An 11,666-nucleotide genomic window follows, 5' to 3' on the forward strand; every position below is an offset into this window, starting at 1 on the left:
CAGTGATGAAATTTGGCACACATTGGCAGTTGGTCCTTTTTTTTCATTGGCTAAGGTATGACTATGTAGAATGTGGTTCCTGCTTCACTTGGCAGGCTACAAACGAGGACTTGTCAAATAGGTTGGCATGTGGCTAGTTCTTATTGGTTGTTATACTGATAGGTCGAATCCATCTTGATCACTGCCAGATCTCAAAAAATCAATGGCGGGCACTATCTCGCTATGGAAAATTGTGAAGATATTACCCATAATGACATAGCGCCTCGACGACGAGTGGCACAAACGAAATCATGGGCCTGCCCTTCTCCAAAGTAATATTATTTCTCATCCTCGATGGTATTTGTCAAGTGGGTTATAGTATAGTGGTGATATTTCATTGGTCCACTCAACCAACTCGATGTGAAGTCATGCATTTTTGTTGATCACCATAGATCTAAGGAAAATCGACAGTGGATGCTATCTCGCTATGGAAAACTACGAGGATATTACCCATAGCACCATTGTGCCACATGGATAGGTAGGGCCAAGTCATGCCAAGATGAAGATGCCAAGTGGTTGCTAAGTGGTTCGTGGGCCCAGGTTTTCAAGTTTCTTTTAAGGAGATAGCATAGTAATATGGCGAGTCTTCACGATCGTCAGATCAATCTAAATCCACAGTGGGCACTATCTTACTATGGGAAATTTCTCAGAGGATATGCATAGTGACATAGTACCTAAGTGACACGTGCCCTAGTGGGTCTGGTGGAGATAGTAACAGTTAGATGCACTGGCAGTTAATGTGACTTTCGTAGTTGGAGTTTGAGGAATTGGCACAGTTAGTAAAGAAAGATTGGTCAACCTTAGGAAGACCTTGTGTGGTGGAAAAGTGAAAAGAGATCATTGGTCCATGTGGCTCATTCTGGTGCCAAGGTTATGTTGACCTATTGACCATGCTAGTTCATGAACTGGGAACAGGGGATACCGAGGTTTTTTGCATAATCTGATCTTATGATCGATTCCAACCACCCTAGAGTAAAGACAAAACAAAGAGGAACACTCTACCCCCTGATCCAACCTATCTACCTGGTCAGAGCATAGTTATGGTGCTGTTTCTATCTTTTCAAGGCCCTATTTTAGTTGAAAATTAGATTTCATGGTACCAAAAAGATATATTCAGATTAGATTTTCTTCTGGATCCCCATGATTGTTCTCTGTAGGACTTCAATGTAGTGGTTGGGGAGTAACTTCAGTTGGAGAACATCTCAATTATGCCTGAGCTATAAAGAAAACTTTTGAATTTTGTAAGGTTGACCTTTCTCTATTTTCTTTGTTATTGCTATGCAGATTCTCAGTGTAAATTCCCCTGTGCCTCTGAACTACATGATTTTTTGTCTTATCTCCTTTAGCCATTGATATGAAAGTGCAAGAACTCTTTGCCTCTTACTGGTGTCTTGTAGAGATTTATGATTTGCATGACTGTATCTCCTTGGCCTATGAATGATAATATAAGTGAATCTCTCTTTCCTTATGTCATTCATCTTAGTCTTCTAATTTGCATATGATTATTATATTAAAGCAAGTTTGAATGTGTATATCCTTAATTTTATTCCGATTTAATAGTGCATACATGGGCAGAGTTTGGTCCGAACACTCTATTTTGGTGCATCGCCTCCCTAGATTAGAATAGGTAGATTTTCTTTCCATGCATTTTTTCTCTCTTTTCCTTCTAAGAATAGTTAGGTGCACCCTGATAGTAAGAGGAAGCCGTCCTTCTCCGGAGACTCAACTTCATAGTTCAAGTCCCACAGCTTGGAGGTTGTTTCCATGTTTCACTAGGTTGTCCTCATGCATAGGCTTTGGACAACGGTGAAAACCTCAGTGACAACAGTAACCTAGAGGGTCGTATAGTAGGCACGTTGGATGTAAACTCCTTGATTTGAATATATGAAATATTGTCTCTCTGGATCTGAATCTCATTCCTCTTGTTCATTTTCTGCTATGTGTTTGTTTGCTAGTTTCTGGATCACCTCATTTTTTGGTACATCTGGATTAGCACTAATCCTCAACATGTCAAATATTTCTAGATCAGCATTTCTCCTTCTACGAACCATCTTTACACATACAAATAATGAATGGATGACAAGTCCTCTGCAAGTGTAGGCCAAATCTGTAGATCTGCAACCCTACAAAAAATTCACCAACAACTTAGGACTTTCAAAATTAAAAATCCTTCTCTGATAAACTTTGGCCAACCAAGGTCCTGGTACAAACTACCTCATACTTTAGTGATCTACTTGCACACTCAAGAATAATTGCACTCTAATACTAAATGATGCAGCACTAATCCAGATGTACCCCAAAATGACTCAAATGTGAACTTCTATCTTCGAGCTACTCCACGCTAAGACATCACAACTCTAAAACTATCTACATCTCCATACTTGAACAATAATGCCTAAGATTCTACCCAAGACCCCTTTAAATACTTGCACGACCACAAGTCGACCTATTAAAAACTACCAAATAAAAAAACCCTTACATTAAATGCATAACCAAGCCACAAGTCAGCTCTCAACAAATATTAAATAACCATCATGAAATTAAATACATGCAAGGTTGGCTCAAACTGGAACAAGACACAAAAAACTTGGAAAAAGGTGGAACAAAAATGCTAATACTTGGTATCAACAAGTTCACTGAGCACATGAAGGAACCCTCATCACATGAAGGAACACTTGACACATACTAGATAACTTGACACATATTGGATAAATTGGCACACACTATAGAACTCAGCACACACTACAGAGTGAAATGGGATAACATGCTAATACCAATGTTCACATGACATGGGATAACTTCAACCTAGCAATGGCTAAAAATTTACTGGCACTCAAAAATTGTTGTAACTTGGGAACAACCAATAGAATTAGTAGGATAACAAGACAACCAAGATGCTCCTATATCACATTATCAAATTTTTTCATAAGGTCTTTCATTTCCATTAAACTTCCCTTAGTACTCCAAGTTATCAGACTCTTATTATTCAGCATGTTGATGGTATTAAGAGAATCTCCTTCCAACCATAAGTTTTGAAATCCAAATTTCATACCCATCCTTATAATGAAGAAAGCAACTATAGCCTCAACTTTATGACTAGTAGAACTACATATATATATATATATATATATATATAGCAATAGCATACACAACCCTATTATAGTGGTCTCTCAAGATACTTCCACATCCTTCTTTTCTAGGATTCCCTTTAGCTGAACCATCAAAATTGCCTTTAATCCAACCCAAAGGTAGATATTTCCACTTAACATATTGTCTTTGGTCATCCTATTAATGAATATTGTTATGTGTTAATGAAGTCCTTATTAGTATTGTTTATTAATGAATTCTATATCATATTAATGAATGTTGTGTGATTGTATTGATTGAATGTTAGAGTTCATAAATGGATGAATGAATGAAGTATGCAATTATATGTTAATGGTGAATGTAGATTGATGTTAGGGTGAGTGGGGGATGGGGGGGGTGGGTGTGAGGCCATATGAGCTTCCACCTTCATGTGGTTGGCTTGTTAAGTAGAGAATATTAAAGTATTCTTGAAACCAAGTGAAGTTCAAACTGGCATACCTTCATTAATTAATCAATCTCATTCATTGTAGGTCTAGAATGATGGGATGATACTCTATGGTATAGGTATGAATCTCTAGAGGAAGATTAGGTACTCGGTCTTCTAGCTTCAACAACTTTACCACTTGCCTCATTTTGGGTCTTGCAACTAGATTTGTATGGGACCATGAAAACCTTATCCCTACCAATTGTTCTATTTCAACCTTCTCAAACTCCCCATTTAACTTTATATTTGTAGCATCCAAAACTTTTCCTTAACCATAGAGATCTCATACCTACTCTACAAGCCTCATATGATGCTCTTACAAGTTCACATCTACTATTCTCTTTCCTGTAGCAATTTCCAAGATCACAACCCCAAATTATAAACATCTAATTCAAGGCTTGTTCTTCCTGTCATCACATACTAAGGAGCCAGGTAACCAAGGGTTCTAGCTATAATTGTAATCTAAGACAATATATTTTGCTCCAACATCCGAGCTAAACCAAAGTCTCCAAGCTTTGCATTGAAATTGCAGTCAAGCATAACATTACTAGATTTTCCAGCCTTTTTATGGAACATAAGGTTTTTGTAATACTCTTCTTGTCTCATATTTGTATATATTTACCTTTCATAGGTTAAAACTTTGTGATAACATACCCATTTATCATAAACCTTTGCAAGATACAATTACTTCTAATCTCTGGATGAAAATTTCTTGAGAAGAAGAGTGCTCTGATCATGTTAAGTTCAAATGCTTACTATATTAATTGGAAATTGAAAAAGATTATCAAATTGATGAATTCTATTATAAAGAATATGGAAAATCATATTTCAAATGGAGAATTCTATATTACCTAGAGCTAGGAACTTGTTGTAACACAAGGCAAGTCACTTACTTTAGCCATATCTCTCCTAGGACTTGATTAGGCTTATGCTTAGCCTGATAGGGTTCTTTACTTAACCTTAACCTTCATTCTCTAAATTTGGTTTGAACCCTCATCTACATTCAAACCTCCAAACTCTTAATATCAGCATTGTGATTCCCTAGCCAAGTATCCAAAATCACAAGTCTCAATCTCCTCACATATCCAACTGTCCACTAATATTGAGAAGTAAAGAGGAGATCAGACATAGGTAGTTGTTGTTAGAGTAATTAATTGTTTATAGTTTTCTTAAGCTATCTCTTAGGTGCATATAATTAATATTTTATATTAATTATATTGTGCAACCTAGCTTTTTTAGGCTTTAGGGTTTTTGTTCACCTTTAAGGTTGAACTCTTGTAATTCTTTTTTCAAGCATTCATTCAATCAATCTTGGAATATAGTTTTTCTCTCATCTTTTTGAGATTTTCCAAGCTCTACTTTTTCCTTCTTTTTTTGAATTCTTTTCAGTAGGTTATTTGCATGCAGGTAATCTTGGCAATCTATGAAGTTGGTTTTCACAACTTCTACAGTTTTTTTGGTTGTACGTTCAACATGCTTTCTCCATATTTGATATAAATTAATATATAAAAAAGTTCTATTGATTTGTCGAAGTAACTATGTAACTTGAAACACTCTAGATGATTCTATTATGAGAATTTTTAATAAGAATGAAGTATTCAAGTTTGAGGGTGGACTGTATAGGTGGTAGATTTTGAGGTGGTCTAAAACTAGTATTGTCAAACATATTTGAACTAGGCCCAAAAGAAATATAACATAAATAGATAATGATTTTCTTATTGTCAAAACCACTTGAAGCACCAAGGTGGCAGTTTGGTTTGTGTAACCATTAGTATAACATTGTATTTGTAGTTTAAGTGATAGTTTCCTAATATTTTTATTATTCATTTTCTCAATAATTTATTTTGTGTATTCCTTATATTTTCCTCTCAACCCAGGGATGAGTGGGCCCCTACAAGGTTAGTACTAGCAACCTTTCTCTTACTGGGACAATGTGTGACTATTGCATACCAGGGCTGAAATGTACAATCTTTATAATTACATTATCTACTGCATTACCCACAAGTATATAAACCTAATCTGGGGACTATTTATCACAAATTCTCAGCACATACCTTGGGGACAATTTGTCACAAATTCTTAGCACATACCCTATGTTTGAATTCTTTAGAATAACTAAGAGGGGAGGAATTAGTTATCCAAGGTCTATATGTACAAATAAAACTTTTCACAAATTAGTGAACCCATATCCATAAAAAAATCATCATGCATGCATCCATTAGATTATACAATTACTTAAACTTGTAGGTTACTGTCAAATTAATTTGCAGAAATGTAAACATGAAACATAAAAAATCTAATAATACATTTGACACAATGATTTAATGTGGAAACCCAATTTGGGAAAAACTACTGGTCAAGAACATGCTACTTATTCTCACTCTTTTGAAGTGATGCCCTATGAAAGGCCAACCTTGTTAAAGGTTACAATGCACACTGTTAAATGTGATCCGGTTAAAGGATTTCAATCACCCTATTAGGAGTGAGCCTTATTAGAGGACTTTAGATCATTCACTTGGAATGTCACCTAGTTAAAGGATTGACAAATGATTGTAAGGTCAACCTTAATCCAAAGGATTTACCTTAGACTGATACAATGATTAGAAAGTAACATTAAGGCTTGACCTAATAACAACTTACAACACACTTGCATATTACAAATCTCTATTTCAATCCTTCATTCTACTTGGCTTTCATACACTTCATCTATGATAGCTTGTTCACCCTCAAGAATCCATACTCTTAAGCCTTCTTGCTTTGTTTGCGAATGTAGTCTCTTCTCTTAAGTCACTGAATGAAGCAATACCCTAGACTCCTTGTCTTCCTACAACCCTTGCTTCTAACCAGCCATCTCTATAAATAGAGAATTCAAATATTTCAACATTCATCCTCCATTGTCCATTTTAGGGTTAGGTTGGATTAGGTAGGATTCAATTAATCTACCCCTCATTTCATTTCATTCTCTTCTAGAAACTTTTCCTTCAATCTTCTTTGAATTCACTTCAAAATGGTTTACCATGGATTTTGTGCCACCAGCTCATCAAGCTTATCTTCCACATAGTTCACACAATCTAAGAAATCAAACTTGTCCACTCGGATTCATCAAATTCTTGATCTTCTTCATAATGCTAACACTCGGCATTAACTAGCTTCTAATGCTCGACACATATTGCATTGCTTGGCATCCTCTGTTAAATCACTTGGCATGAACTAAAGTTTATAGGTGATTGGCATCAACTAAACTTTACTCGACTTACATTGTTTCACTTGGCTTATATAAAGTGACTTTGCTTGGCTCCTACTGATTTTTTGCTTGGCTTGCACTAACTTTTCTTGGCACCCACTGTGTAGAATGTTAAGCTTGGTAGAAAAACTTCATTTAACTTTTTCTTCTAAACTTAATTAGTGTAACCAACCTTTTCAACCTTAATTAGATTATCAATTCACTATATTATCATTTTCTTAATTGATTCTTGTATTCCTTTTCATATTATAACTCAACCTTTCCTCTAGGTGCTATTGTTACCTCATTGATTAAATCCTCTTCATCAATTAAATAAATGATAGTACTTAAACAACTAGGAGGTTTGACATCAGTGACAAACCAATGATTGAAACACATATTCATACTTATGTCAATCTATTTTCAACACACTATGTATCCTAACACTATAAATTAACGTGGCACTTAACTTTTGTGCAATAGTGTTGTTTATGCATGGAGTGTGTGAATTTCATATTTTCCAAATTTTTGGGAAAAGGTCAATCTGCAAAAAAATATATGCATTTTTGGAAATTTTACCCATTTCAAAATTTTAATATAGCTTTGTCTTACAAATTTTAAACAATTGTCTTAACAACAACTAGGAGGTTTGACATCAGTGACAAACCAATGATTGAAACACATATTCATACTCATGTCAATCTATTTTCAACACCCTATGTATCCTAACACTATAAATTAATGTGGCACTTAACTTTTGTGCAGTAGTGTTGTCTATGCATGGAGTGTGTGAATTTCATATTTTCCAAATTTTTGGGAAAAGGTCAATCTGCAAAAAATTATATGCATTTTGGAAATTTTACCCATTTCAAAATTTTAATATAGCTTTGTAAGAGCCATTCCTATATCCTAGTTTCATATTTCATTACATGAAAGGTATATTTGATTTTGAAGATTGCTAAGAGACATATATTTTGAGATTAAATTTTTTCATGTAGTTGTTGGTCACAATCTAATGTAATGAAAATCTAGCTCAAGTATTACTACTCTAGGTCAGGGTAGATAGTAGAGCAGGCATGCAACACCCAAAAGATCTTTGATTTCCATAAAGATGCCTTATTCCAATATACCACTCATTCAAAAGATAGTCTTTAAGGCAAACTAAAATTCCCAACCCTGCATATGGAGTCATCATCAATTAAAAACTATAGATCTGCCTAAAATATTCTTTCTAATTAACCTTTGCATGCAAAAGCAATTTAATATAATCTATTGTGTAAAGCATAACTTTGTTATTTCTTTTGACCTTTCAAATGTAATTTTATAAAAACCTTTCATTGAAGGTCACAGACACATGAAATGTCAAATCAAAGTTTGATCCTTTAGATTACATCGAGCGGAGATAGAATACCATGCAAGTATTTGCAGAGTTGTTGAGTACTTGTGGTACTTTCAGCTTGATGAGTTCTCTTGTTTAACTTGCAAATCTTTGTAGATGAGTTTCAAAGAAAAAATCTCTTGATTTTAATGTCGAGTTTCATGCAATTATGAGGTTAAAATCTCTATGAATATTGGTTATCCCACAAAGATAAATTAAAAGAGTTGTGGAAAGGTGACAACAATATAAGTATCTTCCTTTTCAACTTTCTTAAATCTGTAAATTAAATGTTTTACTAATTTATTAATGTTTTATGTTAAATAGGCTCTTGTGCAACTAAGAGAGTTAATCATTTCAGGGTGCACCAAATTCCAGAGATTTCTAATTCAATAAGGCATCTTAATGTGTTGAAAAAGATACTAGTCATACAAGACCACAATGTAATGAGCATTCTACAAGAATTTGGCCATCTTCAATCCTTTAGATAATTAGTGTATAAGTTGTTCATTTCCATTTATGCTTTATATATAGGTATATTACATCTTTAAAATATATTAGGTAGAACACTTTTTTAACATATACCAAGTATTATCTCTATTGTATTATGTGAATGATGTGAGATACCTATTGGAGCATACAACATTAACAATTTAGAACTATTTCATCATCATATGTAGAATTAATGATTGAGTTACACAATTTGGAGTATCATGGAGGAACCAACTTTGGTCATACAACAGGAGGCCCCTTTATTACTACAAGCGATGACTATGATGCTCTGATCGATGAATATGGTATGTTATTTCTTCTAGATAAGGCTAAAAGATTAAATCTTACCACTATAAAATAGTGTCAAATTGCACATACATTCATTGTGTTAAGAGCTATAAACATGGTCATTCAAAAATTAGAAAATGGCACCATTAATAACTAGAAATCAATGAATTCACAAAGTTTTGAATTCAACTTATTTCTAACTAGAAATCACAAATAACTAGAAAATGGAATTTGTCACAAAGTTTTGAATTCAACTTCTTTTTAACTATAAATCACACATAAATAATTAATTATTGTGTATGCCTAAAACCTTATCTCCAACAATTTATTAATTAGGCTCCCAACCGGTTCACGTTTCTCTTTCCGCAAAATGCAACCAACAAATTGAATGCATTCACACATCTTTGGTTAACTCTACAAAGATCACTGATCAAAATATTTGAACAATGATCACTTTTTCACTTGACATTTCATCTTAGTGCATAGCTAGCATGAGAGATTCCTCTTTTGATCCCAAAATGATAAATTAAAAAGTTGGTTTGGTGGTGTAACACAAGGTATGTTGTTTAACTTAGTCCTAACTCTCCTAGGACTTTCTTAGGCCTATGCTCAGCCTAATAGGGTTCTTTTCTCAATCCCAACTAGTAGAGGATTTTTATTCTATCTTCCCATAAACACCTACCAAGGTAACATCAATGAATTGCTCACATGCTCTTTTTCAAGGTACTCTTCCTAGGCACCTCCATACACCATTTTGCAACCAAATTGACTATAACTCCTTCTTGATGGGATAAGGGTTTTTACAAGCTATGTTTGACCTTCCCTAGGCTCCTAGTATTCTTCTTTGCAAGATTTTAACACCCATTTGTCTCCAAGACCAAAACTGTCCAAAATAGGCCTACTTAATTAGGCCTCCTAGTTAGGCAAAATAAGAAATATCTCAAAAATTCCCTTAGAAAGGTGGAAAAAAATGTGATTTCTGAGTAACCTTTTGGAAGACCTCAAGGATTTTCAAGGATTTAGGTTCTCAAGGTGTCTGTACAATAGAAAGCAAGATTTTAGCCTTAATACAAGGGTTTCAAGCAAAAATTGTAGCCTCAGCTAGGGCCTCTTCACAAGGGTACAAAATTTAATCTTGAAAACTTCTTCTTGGTCACAAAGACTAATTTTTCATCCCTCTACCTTATCCAAGACTGGTTTGAACTATCAGCAATATTCAAACCTTCATATTCCTTCTTTTAGCACTATGATTCCCTAGCCAAGTGCATAAAATTTTCCTAGGGAATCATTGAAAAAATAGAAAAAATCCATCTCCAAGGCCCAAGATTTATAATACACAATGTAAATGATGTGATCTCCCATTTCCCTCAGTTCCATGATGATTCCATGTTGGGAACTCATGGGAGAGTCATTTTTGTGTAGGTTGCTTGGGCAGGACCAACAAACATTGTATTTTTAAAATAATTTTTAAAACTTTAACAAATGAGCACTTTAAAGGAAACTTACTGAATATTGTCATGAACTAATTGAGTTCAAAGTTAAACTATAGCCTTCAATCCAATAATTTGATCTTGCATTGCAAAAACTAAAAAGTATTCAAGGGAAAATGCTCAAAAATGTTTGTATCCAAATGCAAAATAACTTCTTCCAACATCCAACCTTTTGATCTTGCTCCTTCTAGGTATTATAAGACCTCCAAAGGATTTTTTTCAGTTACACCAACCATTTTCCTTCTTTTCCATTCTATTTCAAGAAAAAATGCAAAAATTGTTATCAAGCAACTTTACAAAGTTGCTGACAACTTTGGCAATTTTTCCATTTTTGACTTCTAGACCCTTGCAACCCTTTTGGATGGATATAAATAGGTGCAATAGATGTTATTAGGCATATATTAGCCTCTTGGGAACCAAAATACCCTTTTTTGTCTTCTAGACCCCCTTGGCAACTTTTGAGAACTTAGCAACATTTACAATTTTTGAAATTAGTTTATCAACATTTCATTGGATGAGTTCCAAACACTTAAACAAGATGGAAAATCAGTACTTAGGACTTTTTTGAGTCATATCCCATTTCTCGATGACTTCTATGGACTTTGACCCACTTTGACCACCTAGTGTCCACCTAGGTTTATTAGCACACCTAGACAAGGCTTAGCCAAACCAACTTGGTCTATGCACACCAACATACCACCTTGATTTGGCTAGAGTCACAACAAGCCTTTAAAGAACAACAAAAAAAAACAAAAAAAACAAGGATTTAGGTTCCCTACACCATTTGGAAGCAATCTGAAATGTCCTTTCATAATTAAGAAAATATCACACAAACATTAAGCATGTCATCAAACACATCAAATTGTCATTACTATTTTTCATATTTTCTAGGTTCTTGAATTTATCAATGTGGTTTTAAATCACAATCTTAACAAATGATCTTTTTCCTCAAAAAATGTCTACACCCTAGTGCATATTGCAAATCCCAATAATCACATTCCTTGAGTTTCAACTATTACATTATTCTATTTGATATTTCATTCTAAAGCAAAACAATCATGCTATCATATTGTGATTTTGGCATTTAGGAAGAAAAGTTTCAGCACATTGTGAAGTCACCCATGGAACACAACACTAATAGAGTATCATCTCCTACTAGTGAACAACCTCCTTTAAAACCTCATTACT

The sequence above is a fragment of the Cupressus sempervirens genome, chromosome 8 (genome assembly GCF_028749045.1).
Source record: "Cupressus sempervirens isolate cs-2001-9-10 chromosome 8, ASM2874904v1, whole genome shotgun sequence".
NCBI classification, from domain to species: domain Eukaryota; kingdom Viridiplantae; phylum Streptophyta; class Pinopsida; order Cupressales; family Cupressaceae; genus Cupressus; species Cupressus sempervirens.